We start from the raw sequence: 18365 nt of genomic DNA, 5'->3' as shown, positions 1-18365 counted from the left end.
CCTTTCCTCAGAAGAGTTCAGAGTGACATATATGGTTCACTCCTTATTGTGTCCTCATAATAATCTTGTTCAGTGGGTTAGGCTGAAAGAGCTTTCATAATTAGGGAACTGTTGAAACACTCACTTTTAAGGTAGGTCACACCCATATCTTTAACAGGGATGCTATTAAATTCGTGACAACTCCAGCTTCATCAGCTTCTGGATGCCTTCCATCAGCTCGTGCTTCAACAGCTCTTGAACACATTAGGGTCATGGCCACCCCATCCACCATTTCTCATCCAGCCAGCCCACCTTCATTTGCACTATGAGCTTTCAGGCTCACCAGGGTCACCAAACAGACAGCAAAGCCAGCATGAATCCCTTGGTCAATCGGGTTCTCCATGCCAGCGATAGCTACTTGTCCTTGGGTTTTTATTTCACCTGGAATGATCTAGCTTTATTCATATTTGCAACCCTTTTAACATCTTTCTGGGAAGAAGCACAAACAAGCTGATCTTCCAGAACTGTCATGGAGGGAGAGCTGTCCTGCAGAATGTTCAAAAAAGCAAAGCAGGATGAATGGGGGAACAGAACCTCTGCCATGGCTTTTGCCATTCAGCTGGAGAAGAGTGTGAACCAGGCCCTGCTGAAATTCCACCAAATCACTTCTCACTAGGGTTGCCAGGTCCCTCTTCTCAACCGGCGGGAGATTTGGGGGGCAGAGCCTGAAGAGGGCAGGGTTTGGGGAGGGGAGGGACTTCAATGCCATAGAGTTCAATTGCCAAAGCGGCCATTTTTCTCCAGGTGATCTGATCTCTATCGGCTGGATATCAGTTGAATTAGCAGGATATCTCCTGCTACTACCTGGCAGTTGGCAACCCTACTTCTCACTATCTGGATACTCACATGTGTGACTTTGTGGAGACTCACTACCTTGATGAAGAGTAAAGCCGATTAAGAACCTGTAACCAACCTGAATCATGTGGGTGCCAGCAAGAATGGCCTTAGCAAGTACCTCTTCGATCACTTCACCTAGGGCGAGGCCTGTTACTGAGCTGCATGATGCTAGCTGCTTCAGACACCTACTACCAACTTGACCAGCTATGTTATTCTAGTTTTGTGTGTGAATGTATGTTAAGTGCTATCAAGTTGCTTCCAACTCATGGCAACCCTATGAATCAATGTCCTCCAAAATGTGCTATCATTAACAATGTTGCTTAGGTTGTGAGGGTTGTGGCTTCCTTTACAGAGCCACTGAGGGCTGTGGCTTCCTTTACAGAGTCAGTCTCATGTCGGGTCTTCCTTTCCCTGCTGCCTTCTACTTTTCCTAGCATTATTGTATTTTCCAGCAACTCTTGTCTTCTCATAATGTGACCAAAGTACAATAGCCTCAGTTTAGTCATTTTAGCTTCTAGGGACAGTTCAGACTTGATTTGACCTAGAACCCACTTATTTATCTTCTTTGCAGTCCACGGTATCTGCAAAATTCTTCTCCAACACCACATTTCAAAGGAATCTACTTTCTTCCTGTCATCTTCCTTCGTTGTCCAGCTTTCACATCCATACATAGTAATGGGGAATTCTATGGCACAAATTAACTTGATCTTACATTAAATAACACTTGACATTAAGCCCTCAAAAATCATGACAACTCTGATTGAAATTCAATGTTCTTCTATGGTTCTCTATGTTGAGGATTAAACTGTGGTCATCCTTTTCCCCTAGTTAATGAATTCTGTGTAAATATTGCCCTTAAAATGATGCTTTTTTTGCATCAGTTGTATATAAATGACATATAATGTAAAAAATTCTGCTTAAATTCCTTAAAAGAACTACACAAAAATGTGAACATGGCCAAAGAAAACAGACAGGATAAAAACAGTGTTCCCAACCAGGTACAAAATTAAAATAAACGAGTACGTACATATTATTTCTACATCCCCACTTCTTAAAAACTCATTAGCAAAGCTCATAGCGCTGTTTGAGGATATTATTCTAAATGGCTAACAAAATGATGTCAAGAATACAGTGCAAGTCCTTGTAGAATGTTTAGATGACAGGCAATCAATCACATTTTATTAGTACTTCAGCAATGTGTCTTTTCTCACACGAACAATTAAAACCAATAGTAAAATTAACAATAACACAATGTTAAGATACCGTAAAACAGCAGGCAGAACAAATATAAAGTCGTCCCAGATGGGGCTTCCCCAATCCCTTATGAGTAGCTGATACAAAGGGAAAGGCATCAGGCACCATCATAAGCTCTTGAAACTCTTTGTAAGTAAAATAAGATTTAAAGGTTTTAAAGAATCAAATAAAAATGTAACTGAAACACAAGAAGTCAAGCATGGTCAAATATACAAGCAAGCAGAAAATAAAAATCACATAACGCATGAAACAGATTTCCAAATTCTCAGGTTCACCTCCTTACTTCGACGGTCACTTGAACATGTCCACATGAAATTTCCACATATGGCAAATGTGACCACTAATTTCAGTATCTTATTCTAGTAGATTACCAATAGAACATTTCTTTCTGTGGCAGTAAAACTGAGTCTTTTTCTCTTGACCAAGTTGATAGATATTAACAGATATTAGGGGCAACAATTTCACCCCAGACACATCTTTCATTCATGAGATGGGCTCAGCCTTAGAGGTTTTGTGAAGTGGATCAACTCTGTGCCTTCTACAGATTAAAAATGATTTTTTTCCCGTACAAATCTAGAAAAGATAAGGTATGAACCAAATCATTCTGCTTCTTAGGTTTGTTGTGAACCTAAGTTCAGATAAACGATCTGTTTATTTACATTGTTTCTATTCTTTGTTTTCCCTATGGACAAGTCTTACAATCATCTCCTTCAGTGTGTAACTTGGGCCTAGCCTCAGTTGGTAAACCCAAGTCTCAGCTGTATGACTGAAAACTGCAGATAGGGTCTCTGACCATTGCTTTAGAGTAATATCATCATAAAGATGGTGGGACAGAAAGGATGTGAAAGTCAGGTGGTTACCATGCATAGACTGAAATTAGGGTTGCCAGGTCCCTCTTAGCCACCAGTGGGAGATTTTGGGGGTGGAGCCTGAGGAGGGTGGGATTTGGGGAGGGGAGGGACTTCAGTGCCATAGAGTCCAATTGACAAAGCAGCCATTTTCTCCAGGTGAACTGATCTCTATAGGTTGTAATAGCAGGAGATCTCCAGCTAGTACCTGGAGGTTGGCAACCCTAACTGAAATATATTTTTATGTATCCAGACACTTCAGGTACACAATGTATAGAGTGCCAAAGGGAGATAAGATGCATCATATGCAGTTCTCATATGTGTTTCAGACAAGCAAACAGTGTTTCAGACAAGCAAAGTATACCACATAGCATGATAAAATGAAAAAACCTTGTGATTCCTAGTGAGTATAATAAAAGTTGTGTGTGTTGTCCCTTATCACTTCCAGATGATGAGTCCACAGCTGATAGTAATGGTGTTTACTATTGTTTTCATTCTTTTTTCTATATACACACGTTCATGGGTTCGTTCAGTTCAATCTTTACTATTTCACAGTCCCTCTGTTATCTTTCAGTTTGATGTTACCAGCAAATTTCAGTAACATATTCTATCCCTCAGGGCACTGAACAACACACAAAATAAAGTGTCCTCAAGAAGGATCATTAAGAAATCCCATTGATTCTTTTACTCTGGTATGAATGCACATTTTTCTCTTCTTCCCTTTAACTAGTCCCTGACCTGTCTAGTATGTATATTCAGTGCCTGTGTTCCCAGTGTTAAGTGGCAGTTCCTGATTTTTGCATACATTGCAACCAAACCAAGTAAAATGCATTTCCTTTTGTCAGCCAGCAGCAATGGGAACTTTGTGACAGAGCAGGGCTTGGGACAGCTCAAGCTGAAAGACTTGATGATTTCCAGCAGGGTAGTCAAGTTAAACTTCAGTAGCTGCAGGCATATTCCAAAAACCGCAATTTTCTGTTCGGAGACTTCCAGCTGCAGCCATCATTGAGGAGATGATCCCATGAACAGATTCATTGAGGTCAGCACAGAAACGATAGATTTTGAAGCACATCCCACACCATGCCAAAACAGATCTTTTCTAGGCATATGCCTATTTCAGGTCATGGAAGTGTGGCTGAAAAATGAACATAAGTGACTAAATGTGTTGTGGCCACAGAGGGTCAAGAGACTAGGCCCCAAATCTTTATTCACCAGTAGAGAATTTTGTGAAAATACTATGCAATCTCCACAATCTTTCATCCTGAAGAAAATGGTGTATGAATTCATACAGAGAGATGTTTGTTATTTCTTTATGATCCATATGTTTCAGGAAGAAGCAAAATATCTATGGAAAAAGAATTTGAATCCTTTTCAGAAAAGGGAAGAATGTTGCAACACTAGAAATATATGTCAGAAAAATCCTTTAAAATGTTTATGTGTTGGGTGACAGGAAAGATTTTCCTTAAAACATCTTTTCGAAATAGATACACATGTCATTATATCAATTTTAACAATGTAATTATTAAAATAAGGATTAAACTGCATGTAAATATGTATATAAAATACACATTTTAATGTTGAGAATGCTTACAGAAAATATACCTATTATGAGGAATGTTCAAGAGCATCCCTCATAATGCTGGCACTTCCAGGATAAACTCAGAAGTGATGTCATCACGCTGCATGCACACTGCAAACACAAATCCCCACCCCTGCTCCCATGAAGCTCCCACCAGTGGCATGGGGGAACCTGGCAAGCCTCGTAACATGCATTATCTTCACATATGGTAGTGTTTAAGGACAAACATGCATTTTACAGTAATGTCAAGAAAACATTAAGTCCAGTGCAGGAGCCCCGTGGCGCAGAGTGGTAAGCTGCAGTACTGCAGCCCAAGCTCTGCTCATGACCTGAGTTTGATCCTGACGGAAGTTGGTTTCAGGTAGCTGGCTCAAGGTTGACTCAGCCTTCCATCCTTCCAAGGTCGGTAAAAGGAGTACCCAGCTTGCTGGGGCTAAAGGGAAGATGACTGGCGAAGGCACTGGCAAACCACCCCATAAACAAAGTCTGCCTAGTAAACGTCGGGATGTGACATCACCCCATGGGTCAGGAATGACCCAGTGCTTAAGAACATAAGAATAGCCCTGCTGGATCAGACCAAGGCCCATCAAGTCCAGCAGTCTGTTCACACAGTGGCCAACCAGGTGCCTCTAGGAAGCCCCCAAACAAGATGACTGCAGCAGCACCATCCTGCCCGTGTTCCACAGCACCTGAGTTAATAGGCATGCTCCTCTGATCCTGGAGAGAATAGGTATGCATCATGACTAGTATCCATTTTAACTAGTAGCCATGAATACCTCTTTCCTCCATGAACATGTCCACTCCCCTCTTAAAGCCTTCCAAGTTGGCAGCCATCACCACATTTTGGGGCAGGGAGTTCCACAATTTAACTATGTGTTGTGTGAAAAAAATACTTCCTTTTAAGTGTTTTGAATCTCTTACCCTCCAGCTTCAGCAGATGACCCTGCGTTCTGGTATTATGGGAGAGGTAGAAAAACTTCTCCCTGTCCACTCTCTCCAAACCATGCATAATTTTATAGACCTCTATCATGTCTCCAAATACACAATGTCCACATGCTCATTCCTGTCTTCATGCTTATTGACACTAATAGGTTAGTGAGACAGGACCTACCTTTACAGAAGCCAAGTTGGGTTTTGTTCAGCAGGCCTTGCCCATTGATTTGATCCTTGCACAGGCAACCTTTACCTTTACCTTTTAAGGAGCCCTAAGATAATTTCTTGGGGCTTTACACACATGTAAAATGGACTAACATGCCAAACTCACTGCCTCATGAGTCATAAAAGAAAATTGTCTATTCTATTTCTGAAATGTTACCAGTACACCATTATTATGGTAGTGGGCCAGGCGTCCACTAATTGGTGAAGTGTACCTATACCCTTCTATTCAGACTTTGCTCAAGAGGTTCTCTGTCGTATGTAAGACACAAAGAAATAAAAAATCATTGGTGAAATGGGTTCTGACAATTAAAAGAGTCCCAATGTCATAACAAATAAACTAAGAAATATAATGTGACATGTACATTTCTAAATAAAATGCTCTGCTTCCTCACTCCCCCACCACAAGAACATTGTCACCCTAGCCACTAAAAGAAACTATCAGAGAGATCATTCAAATATAGATTACAAAGTGGTCCATTATAATACATAAGGATGTCTTTGAAAAACTCCTTTACTGTGATGTACTTTATAAATTCACTCTTTGATAAACAACACCCACTCTATATTCTTGAAAGAAGATTGGGTGACATTGTGCTCCTTATTGCCACGATCATTTCCTTTCAGACAGTACAAAGGCCATATGTTCCACTAGCTGACAAAGGAAGTGTCTATTTAAATGGGTTCCATAAGGTCAGGATAACTGAGAAAGGCTTTTCAGAAGTGGTTATAAAGAGGGGATAGTATGTGTGAAAGACAAAAAAGTACTGTGTATGATAAATGAAAATTATGCCTTAAAGCCCCTATACAGGCTTAAAACATGTTCATGCCATTGTCTACAGCAAAGATTTGCTTTAATTAACCAATCCTTTATTAGTAACTCTACTTAATTCACTACTTGCATTCATCACAGTTCCATTAGATATCTACAAATGGAATGAGGGGTCACATTCCACCCTTGATAGCTGCTTTCAACTCATTCTGGCTTTTACATGAACTGTGTGCATATAAGTGAGTTCAGAAATGGAATCCTAGCAACTAGCACAAATCCTTTTTACAGGATCAGATTAATAATTGGAAAGTCAGCAGTTTGGAGTAGCAATGGAAGCAGTTGTGCTTGCTAATGTTCATACCTACAGTTGTTCAGCTCTGAAGGGAATTTTAGAATCTTTAAAGGAGCCAGGAGAAGTTTGTGTGGAAGCACCTGACAAAATGAGAACAGAAGAAGGAAGCTTCTGGAAAGCTTTTGGTACCAAAATGGTAGTAGAAGAAGAGTTGGTTTTTATATGCCTTTCTCTACCTTTTAAGGAGAATCAAACTGGCTTGCAATCTTCTCTTCCTCCAAACAACAGACACCTTGTGCGGTAGGGTGGGCTGAAAGAGTTGAGAAAACAGTAACTAGCCCAAGGTCACCCAGCAGGCTTCAAGTGTAGGAGTAGGGAAACCAACCTGGTTCACCAGTCTGCTGCTCATGTGGAGGAGCAGGGAATCAAACCTGGTTCTCCAGATTAGAGTCCACCACTCCGTCCTAACCAATACTCCGTGCTGGCAGAGACCTACATGACAGAGTAGGGTTGCCAACCTCCAGGGTGCAATGAATTTCCTTTATTTGGTTTGAGAAAAACTAAATCTTTGCGAAATTTTCTAGTCAAAACGGATCCTTTGCTGGGTAGATCTAGGGTTAAGACACACGGCCACTTTAAATGTGGCACATGCGCGATGTGCGCTTACAGCCTTCCGATCAAGGAAGTCAGTTCTACCAGCTCCAATTTTAAATTTAGGCTTAACCAGTTCACGAATTGTACCTCTTCTAACGTGGTATACGCAATTTTATGCCCGTGTTCTTTGATGTACATTGGTTCAACATCTAGACCATTAAAAATTCGTATCGGGGAGCATAGAACAAGGATACGTTCTAAGACTTTGGAAGCGCCACTCACGAGTCACTATCTGGAGAAAGGACATTCAGATAAGGACCTGCTATTTTTTGCACTATGGCAATACAAACCACGTCCTTATTTTCATGAGGACGTGACCAAACCTTTGCACAGGCATGAAATGAAGTTCATCCATCTTTTCAGAACTATGACCCCACTGGGTCTGAATAATGAATTTGATCTAACATGTTTTCTTTAAATTTAACCACTCAATGTCGTGAGTCAGCCTGAGAATTACTCTTCAGAAGAAGAGGCGGCAGAAAAAGCTCTCACTCCCTCTGAAGAGATAACACCGGAACAGCAAGACGGGGCCTCTGAGCCAGAAGACCGGCCGGCTGAAACAAGAGACCAGGGAAGAGAAAGCCTTTCACCTTCAGGGTCTCCTCCACCAATGGAGAGAAGAAGAGTAAAAGGTAGAATGGCATTGCAGCAAAGGAGAAAGTCGGCCCGGCTTTTGGACAAAAGACGTAAGTTGGCGCAGGAGGAATCAGAGTCTGAAGCCGACAGTTGAGCTGAAACACCTGGAGAGTCACGAAGGCAATATAAGCAAGACTGACCGTTAAGTGCCTCGTGGGAGCAAATGTTATTGCATGCCACCTGTCTCTTATCTTGAGAAGCTTCGTTTGGAGTCCGGTTTGCCGTGCTGTTGAACTTGGAAGTAAGCCGTGGCCTGCAGCCAAGACCTTAAAGGCGAGGAGCTTGTGTCTGTCTGTGACCTTGTTCCTGTATTGTGAGTATACTGCTCCTGTCCTTATTAAGGAGCTGCCGGGCCCTCCCGGCAAGAGTAAAATAAGTGTCAGGCTCTGCTTCCTTCAGCACCGATACGTTGCTGTGTGGAAAGCAGAGACTCAGACCTGCCTGTACGCAACACTCAATCATCTAATGAACACAGCTGAAATCGTTTGAGGGAATATATGCTGGTCAGGGATAGCACTCTATACCAGTAACAGCAATAGCTATAGGAGCCGTGAAGGTCTATTGGTCAACTTAGAGGTCTTTGTACCCGTTTTAATTCTTATTTAACCCATTTGGGGTGAGGACAATTGGAAACAAACAACTGATGAAGCAATTGTAATTGCAAAACACCTACTTATCCGGAAGTAATGTTTTGTACTTTGGATTTTGGATTTGGATTTGGATTTATGCCTGGATTGATTCATTTTTGGACCTTTTGAACTGAGATTATTCTTTTGGATCCCATGGACTGTAGATACCTACGTACCTTAATGCCTTTTGGACTTTTTTCCGGGTGAAGTAACCTTGGCTATTAGAAATTCATTAATATTGTGGTGAATGTTTTTTGGGTGAATTAACCTTGAATGTTTGAACATTAATACATGATACAATACAGTGTTTGTAACTACTTTGGATTCCTACATTTTGTATTTTATTGCCTTTAAGAAATTGAGCTGGTGCTGTTGTTTCATATAACTGAGTTAGGTCAACATATGTAATATTTGTTTAGTAGTAACCTCCAGGTACTAGCTGGAGATCTCCTGCTGTTACAACTGATCTCCAGCTGATAGAGATCAGTTCACTGGGAGAAAATGGCCACTTTGGCAATTGGACTCTATGGCATTGAAGCCCCTCCCCTCCCCAAACCCTGCCCTCCTCAGGCTCCGTCCCAAAAACCTCCTGCCAATGGCGAAGAGGGAACGGGCAACCCTATGACAGAGATTAAATCCAGAGGAATGAAGCTGTAGCAGCTCATTTATTTATGGCATTTTAGGCCTTCTTTCTACAAGCCACCCCGTAAACAAAGTCTGCCTAGTAAACGTTGGGATGCGACGTCACCCCATGGGTCAGGAATGACCCGGTGTGTGCACAGGGGACCTTTACCTTTTCTACAAAGATAGGATTCAAGGTGCAATATATAGAGGGCATAATTCACACTGCCTGGGTTGCAGCTAATGCAGAAGTCCTAGATACTTCTTTGAATCTGTACTTCATTCACAGTAACATTCTTTCAAGGGAACTGTGGTTTACATGATATTATTCCACTGTGAATAAAGTAAACATGTCTAGAAACATACTTTTGCAGACTTGGCCAACCTGAGAAATCAGCAGTGGCTGAACATGGACTGACACAAACAGGACACAGGGTCTTATTCCAAGACACTGAAAGACTGGACAATTCTACCAACTATTTTGTCAGATTGCACAGAGAAGCCATTGAAATTCATAAACATCAGCACAACTTTAACAGAAAAGAGGAGAGTTTAAGAATGAATAAGGCTTGGCTTCCTGCCCTGAAAAACCTCCAGACAAAGACAACATTCAACAATAGCCATACAGATTAGCTTTGGATTACACACATTAACAGATCACTTCAGGATACAATGGTTCCATATTAACATACCATACCCTCATTAGCACATTATCTTGATACTTACAGGACAATACTTTTGCAGGACAATACTCAGCTCAAACCCAACCCCTTTCTGACTATATATTACTCTTCCTACACCCTTGACACTGAGAGACACTGTCCTTCAGTGTTACTACTCTGAAGATGCCTGCCACAGTTGCTGGCGAAACGTCAGGAAAGAAAATTCCAAGACCACGGTTACACAGCCTGGATAACCTACAAGAACCAATACTTTTGCAGTACCTGTAATCTTACAGATCAAGCGGCTTCAGCAGCTACTGTTAATTGATCTTTCCAGAAGAACATGGCCCAGTATGGGATTGGTATGGAGGGACTGCTTTGTGGATATTGGAAGGAGCATATACAAAAATTCATATCAGTTTTATTTACAGAGACCAGAAGCATAAGATCAGACTGCTCAACGTTCTTAACTGGAAATGATTCCATCAAAATTAGTGAGGCTTTCTTTCTAGAATATGTATTCATGATCAAGTTTTAAAGTTTCAGGTTTGGATCCAGCCACCATTTTTCACCCAGTCTAAGGTCAGTGGTGGACTTGGAGGCCAAAACAACCCTGGAAAGTGTCCTGTCTCTCTCCCCGTCGTGTCCCTTAAGAAGGAGAGCCACAGGAGAGTTGCAACCAGTACCACTTGACCCAGCCCACCAGTGACAGCAACCACCACACATAGGGTTGTGAGGTCCGGGTTGGGAAATCCTTGGAGATTTTGGGGGTGAAGCTGGAGAAGAGCGGGGTTTGGAGAGCGGAGGGACTTCAATGAGGTACAATGCCATAGAGTCCACCTTCTAAAGTGGCCATTTTCTCCAAGTGAACTGATTTCTGTCGCCTGGAAATCAGTTGTAATATCAGGAGATCTCCAGCCACTACCTGGAGGATAGGAGGAAAAAATAGACACCACTGTACTAGTATCAAAGGATAAGAAATTCAGTACAGGAGCAAAGAATACTTATAAGTGCAAACAAATATTTATATGCTACCGTGTCTAATACAATACGCACTTCATAAATATACAAAAAGAACCATTCATACAGTTGTAACACACATGCACAAAACCACCTAGAGGTTGGCAACCCTAAACAACAGGGCTTGTCCCAGAATCAGCTGTGGTAGATACCACACAACTGGGCCTGGCCTCAATCTGGCAGTGGCAGCAACCATGCAAGTGGACATGGCCTGACCCCAGTGCCCCCAGCCACCATGTCACTGGGCCTGACCCCACCTTGCCACCACACAACTGGGCCTATCCTGACATTCCCTAAGATGGCCACCATGAAACTGGGCCCTGCCAAGCACTGGCCAGTGCACAACTGGAAGAAGCTTCTTGGAGGAGCAGAAAAAACTGAAGACACAGGAGCAGTAAAAGGTAGGTTAGCTGGTGAGTAACATGAAGAGAAGCAAACAAGAAAAGGGGAGATGTCGTAACGGCTGCTAGGGAAGGGAAAGAGGAAATGATTAGGGGACTAGAGCAACTGTCCTATGGGGAGCGGTTAGGACGCTTAGGGCTGTTTAGCTTGGAAAGAAGGCGGCTAAGGGGAGACATGATAGAGTTCTATAACATTATGCATGGTTTGGAGAGAGTGGACAGAAGCTGGAGGGTGAGAGATTCAAAACAGATAAAAGGAAGTATTTTTTCACACAACGCATAGTTAAATTGTGGAACTCCCTGCCCCAAGATGTGGTAATGGCTGCCAGCTTGGAGGGCTTTAAGAGGGGAGTGGACATATTCATGGAGGAGAGGGGTATGCATGGCTGTTAGTTAGAATGGATACTAGTCATGCTGCATACCTATTCTCTCTAGTATCAGAGGAGCGTGCCTATTGTTTTGGGTGCGGTGGAATGGTGCTGCTGCAGGATGGTGCTGCTGCAGTCGTCTTGTTTGGGGGCTTCCTAGAGGCACCTGGTTGGCCACTGTGTGAACAGACTGCTGGACTTGATGGGCCTTGGTCTGATCTTGTTTGGGGGCTTCCTAGAGGCACCTGGTTGGCCACTGTGTGAACAGACTGCTGGACTTGATGGGCCTTGGTCTGATCCAGCAGGGCCTTTCTTATGTTCTTATGTTTTAATTAAATAGTAGGGAAAGGAATACAAGGAAAATGAGATGACACTAGAGTTGCTGGGTCCCTCTTTGCCACCAGTGGGAGGTTTTTGGAGCACAGCCTGAGGAGGGCGGGGTTTGGGGAGGGGGGACTTCAATGCCATAGAGTCCAATTGCCAAAGCAGCCATTTTCTCAAGGGGAACTGATCTCTATCAGCTGGAAATCAGTTGTAATAGCAGGAGATCTCCAGCCACTACCTGGAGGATAGGAGGAAAAAATAGACACCACTGTACTAGTATCAAAGGATAAGAAATTCAGTACAGGAGCGAAGAATACTTACAAGTGCAAACAAATATTTATATGCTACCGTGTCTAATACAATACGCACTTCATAAATATACAAAAAGAACCATTCATACAGTTGTAACACACATACACAAAATCATCTCTAGGATGGTGGTGAATGGGGAAAGTTCTAATACAATACAGCGTATTGTATTAGACACGGTAGCATATAAATATTTGTTTGCACTTAAAAGTATTCTTCGCTCCACTACCTGGAGGATGGCAACCCTAGATGACCCCCTCAAGACGTTGCGGGTCCCCCCACTTGAAATTAACTGCAAAGAGGGAATTCTCATGCAAGAGTATACTTGTTATATCAGAAGGAGTGCACATCACTTTTTAAATAAAAACAGTGTGTGAACAAGCAAAAGTAAAGCCAGCTCTCCCCCACATTGTACCTTGCTACGCTCATGTGCCTGAAGTATTTTCTCCCAGTCACGTTCACATGAACACACAAAGCTGCTTTACGCTGAGTCACAATATCAGTCTATCAAGGTCAGTAACCCTCCAGGGTCTCCAGAGTCTTTCACATCACCTACAATCTGATCCTTTTAACTGGAGATGCCTGGGATTGAACCTGGGACCTTCTGCATACAAAGCCAATGCTCTATCATTGAACCACGGCCGCTTTCTTCAGCTCTGGAATTGAGCCAGTTGACGGCAAAATGCTGACAGAAATTGAGCTCAGCAAGTTAAGGCATGGAAGGAGAGGACCCTGTCTATGTGCTCCCTTTTGTTTTGAAAAGTATTCCCTCTGCTCATGTTTTCTCGGCACATGAATGGAGGGTTGTCTGTTTTCTGTATTGGAGCTAATAGCAGCTGCAGTGGTGGATTGGTACTGAGGACAGCACACAAGGAAAAAGGCTATAAGAACCAAATCTCCCCATCCTGCAGTTGCTTTTCAAGAACAATAAAGATACCGAGAGATTTCGAATCTATCTTCATCATAGATCTCTGGCAAGTTGCCTATGTGACTGCATGTGCAAGCAAACTTTTTGTCCCTGTACCAAGCAGTCTCTACCAAGCAAAATAAATGCTATCTATTCCACTATACGGCTAAAATATCAAGTAGATCTCAAGAAGTACCTCAGAAATCAATTAAGACTCACAGAATTATTCAGTATATATATTTTTTCCTTCTCTGTTATTTACTACATCTGTTTGGTGCTGTCATTTAGTCCCTGTTTCCATTATAATTTAATTAATTAATTTGGCCTTATTAATCTTCGGAGAACGTCTTTACTTTGTGTGGGCCTGTAGCATCATTGAATACAATGGATTTCTTGTCAGCTGGTCTTCAATAATAGTTTTTCTCTAATGCACAGCGGAAATCATTTGATTATGCTTCTGGATTCATAATTATCGTTACGCCTATAATATTATCATATGGAGAGAGAAAAACCCTACACTTATCTTCTTGTTTTAGAATAAGATCCAGAGCCTTATCTCACTTTGACGCTACTTTTGGAATTGATTTTACTATTATCCACTATGTTTTAATGCAGACTTCATTGGCATCTTAACATGAAATTTGGCCTTCAGAGAGACTCGGGTTTGGAAGCATTGTCTTAAAGCTCCCTCTACTGTAACAATGAAGTAGAACGTCAGATTGCTCCCAAGTTTTCACATGCTCGGAAGCTTCCTGGGTTCCCAGAGATGTGTGCGGCCATTCTAATAACGTTAAAGACCAACCTCGCCTTTCACTCTGACTTCAAAAGAAGCTGCCACTGAATTTGAGGGGAGAGGCCGAAGTCATGTATAACAATTTTACTTCTCTTAACATTTCATTTCATGTGTTTCTGCCCTTTCTGACACCTGCAACTGAAGTGCTGGAAATGTGTGATTAACAGTCTGTTCCTGTTGCAGTGCGCACACCCACGAGGATTAACTTTGGTGGCAATGAAATGAGCTTACCGATGGTCTCCCTGCACTGTGTGTTCTTGAGCAGAAAGTCTGCTATTCTTCTGCAAGCCAGCCCTGAAATCAAATTATATCTCAAAATTGACACCCTTTATGAATCAAAATTTTGATATGGCACCCATATCATTGCAAGAGAAATTGACTGTGCAATAAGGATAATCTCATTTCTACCTGCAACCGGGGAAACCCAGTGGACCAATGCCTTTGAAAACATTTCCTATTCCTGATTAGTTCTCCAGGAATTGAGAAAGAAAAGGGGAAAGTTTCTTCCATATAAAAGTTCAAATTTTGCCCCTTTAAACAAATACTTTGGTCACGTGTTTGGGTCACATTATGAGAAGACAAGAGACACTGGAAAAGGCAGTCATGCTAGGAAAAGTTGAGGGCAGCAGGAAAAGAGGAAGACCCAATAAGAGATGGATTGACTCAATAAAGGAAGCCACAGCCCTCAATCTGCAAGATCTGAGCAAGGCTGTCAAAGACAGGACATTTTGGAGGACGCTGATTCATAGGGTCACCATGAGTCGGAACCAGCTTGACAACACTTAATGCACTCAGAAACATATAAAATATTTTAAATTTGCATAAAAATATTGACTGCTGCCTCATCCCCTAATGTGCCGATTTTAATTTTCTGTGCATCGTTGTGGTTTTCTTGTGAGGCAACAGAGCAATTGTTTGTACAGCCATATGCATATGTGGGACCCCGAGTCTCGCCCTAGCCCCCAGGGAGCCCTCCCTGACTGCACTCTGTATCACTGGGTGAGGCTCCTCGGCCTCTGACTACTCAGAGGGGGCATCCAAACTTTCCTCCTCTGAGGTTGCCAGGTTGGTTACAGGTCCAACGCCCTGGCAGCCGGAAGCTTCCTCATCAGCCTACACTCCCAGTTTTATAGGGAGGACTCCCCTCTAACCCTGCTCTAGTCCCGCCTTCACTCTGCCCCCTTCTTGAGGCTTTATAAGGCCTTCCTCGCTTTCGGACTCCTTTGCATCAAGGAGCCCACTTTAGGCCACCTAGCCTTTCGCCACTCCACCTTTGCCCGGCTGCCTGTCACCACACAGTAGGCATGGTGGGGGCACAATTACTGGAGCCTGTTGTGGCCGGTGGGCTTGTTAATGCTGGCAGGTCAAGGGAAGGAGGCCCTGCAGGTTGCACCCAGTCACCTGGCTGCGTCAGCGGCTGTCTCCGCGGCTTCCTGGGTGTGCTTCTTGGCCTACGGGGGATTTGCTGGATGACGGAGGCCTCCCCTACCTGGCTCCACCCACTTCTTGGGACCTGCTTGCCAGTAAAATCGGGGGAGGGCAGCCCGGCATGCCAGGAACCGCCAACGTCTCGGGACAGCATATATTTAAGAGCTGAATAGATTGGAGTGGATCCAGCCATCCTCTAAGTAGCCTTCCAGAGGCTTAAGTGGCTCTTCCTCCAGTGGAAAAGCAACTTCTGTTGGAGTAAATCTCTTTAGACTGGAGCCAAAAAGGAAAGGTACAGGATGAATGTTTTAACAAAAAATGAATAAATAAACTTTGTTCAGTGGAGTGATAGGATAGAGGTAGGATCCACATCACTGTTCGTTTTCTTACACTACTTTAAGAAATCTATCAGAGATAGCGGTAATGATGTTAAGAATCTTGCATAACTAACCTACAAAAATTCGAGTCCAGCAGAAATTTAGAGACCATCAAGAGTTTCAGGGTATAAGCTTTCAAGAGTCAAAGCTGCCTTCGTCAGACTTGAATCTGTTTGACTGCAGTCCAACATGGCTCTCCTCTGATACTGTCTGAGAGTACCTGCTCATGGATCCAGCTAAACTTGCAATCAGTTCTTGTGATTATTTTTTCAACCGATGCCTTTGACTGCACAGGCACAAAATGCTGACAATGCATTCTGTCTGATAGTGGTCATTTGAAGAACACATTTTAGTGTGCAGGCACAAAGAGGAGATGAATGTCAAGTGACCAGAATGACCAGGACCCTTGAGGATACTGCCTTATCCAGTAAATGAGATGGTTTAGTTCTTCAACCAAGCTAAAGTAGCGACCAACTGCATTGACCAAGTAGCTACTGTGCAGGCTCAAAGCTTAACAGCATGGTACTGTGCTTGTGCCAAACTTTGTTAAGCTCACCTCATGTGTAATGGACTGAGGTCGCACAAGGTGTGTTCAACTGACATGCCTTTTTGCCACCAAGTTCTTGGCAGGCCAAGCAACAATGAGAGTAACATGAACTCATTTACATTTTGTATTTCATTGATCAGCTAAGAGAATGGTAAATAGTAATACCACAACATTGCAGTAAAGCTGAAGAAGATATAGTTTTTCTTTCCGAGATTGGAAGATGGTATGATAGAACCATTCTTGTTACAATGTGTCCTACAGCTGATTTTGTCTCACTGGCCATTACCGCACCATTCACTTATAGCTTATCCTCGAGGTCGATCCTCATGGTTTGGGTGTGGATTCAGAATTTCTATCTGCATCTCCACTCAGGGCGGTGGCAAGTGCTTTTCCAAAGGTGGAATAGTCACCTCCAGGCGGGGTCCATGACAGCACCCATTTTTCCTGCCCACCCTCCTGCAACACTAATCCCCTTGCCCGCTACTGTGTTTGCATTCTTGTATTATAAATAAGTGAAGGGGCTGATCCACCTACCCTTTCTTGGCAGCAAACACTGTCTCAAATGTCTACAAAAGGTTTGGTCCATTTAGAATTCATGTGACATTTTACATGGGAGAGAAAAGTGTGAAATGTTGTTTTCTCTGTTGCTGCCATATAAATTATTCATCTTTGTTATTCAGTGGATGGCTTTTCCATGTAGATTAGAAGTCACCTCTCATTTACTGTATACGTAACATCACACAGTCTAAACAATCAGAGACGGTTGGAAACTCAAAGACTAAAAGGGCTAAGCTGAATATATACCACATTGTGTGAAGACTACCAATAACATATTGAGGAATCTCTCTTGACTGAACCTTCCATGAAGTTATTTATGAACACAAACTACTCACTGTGCTATGAGGTGCCATCCTGCCAAGCAGGGCATTGCTCTTTTATTTAAGGAAAAAATAAAATGGCTAGGATTGTCTGACCTCAGCGCAGAGGTAAAGTCTTCCCTTGGGTAAAGTGAACTCAACACATTGATGGGGATTAGTGAAGTTAAGGTAATCAGCAGTTAGTTGCAACCACAAAAAACCCTCCTCACATCCTGTTCTGATTATCAGTCATGTAGAATGTACAAGGAATGCATATAACATGCCTACAAAACCACACTCAGCTGCAGAAAGAGCACCACGTTGGGTTGTGGACTCTTGTGCTTCACTAATAGAAATGCTGATTCACATTCATATAAAATGTGAATGGCCATACAATATATGAATTCATTGTATATAGGGTTGCAAACTGCCAGGTACTAGCTGGAGATCTCCTGCTATTACACCTGATCTCCAGCCGATAGAGATCAGTTCACCTGGAGAAAATGGCTGCTTGGGCCACTGGACTCTACGGCATTGAAATCCCTCCCCTCCCCAAACCCCACCCTCCTCAGACTCCACCCCCAAAATATCCTGCCGGTGGCAAAGAGGGACCTGGCAACCCTAATTGTACATGAAACAGTGAAAAGATGGCAGACCGCTGTAGTGATTTGAGAAACATCTGAGAAATAAAAATTCTTTTCTTATTATTTGTTATTGTTGCTTTATTACCCATCAAAATCCAGTGTGCACGCTTTAGAGTTTTCCAGAACTCTTCCTCAGCCGACTTTTCAGTACAACTGCCCCCCTCCCCAAACGGGGAAGGGAACAGGAGACAATTTTAAGAAAATACTAGCTTTATCCTGAGTGTCAAAATATTGCGCATATTCCCTAAATGGGGGGAGGGGTAATGATCTAATTTAATTTTACTATCTATACTCAAGAATACTTCAAAAGGTTAACAAAAAGAGTCATTTTTGGAGAGCAGGCCATATGGCAGCAGCAATAAGGTACCATTGTGTGATTTTAATAAATATTGTAAGGTAGAACATCCATCTC

General features: G+C 42.6%; 1 pseudogene; it reads left to right on the top strand.

Annotated features, from left to right (window-relative positions):
• The first annotated feature begins 304 nt into the window (after positions 1-304).
• LOC130482127 (ferritin, heavy subunit-like) lies at positions 305-1033 on the top strand (annotated as a pseudogene).
• Positions 1034-18365: the final 17332 nt, after the last annotated feature.

This window comes from Euleptes europaea, chromosome 8 (assembly GCF_029931775.1).
Source record: "Euleptes europaea isolate rEulEur1 chromosome 8, rEulEur1.hap1, whole genome shotgun sequence".
Taxonomy (NCBI): Eukaryota; Metazoa; Chordata; class Lepidosauria; order Squamata; family Sphaerodactylidae; genus Euleptes; species Euleptes europaea.
This window is presented reverse-complemented; position numbering and strand designations above follow the sequence as displayed.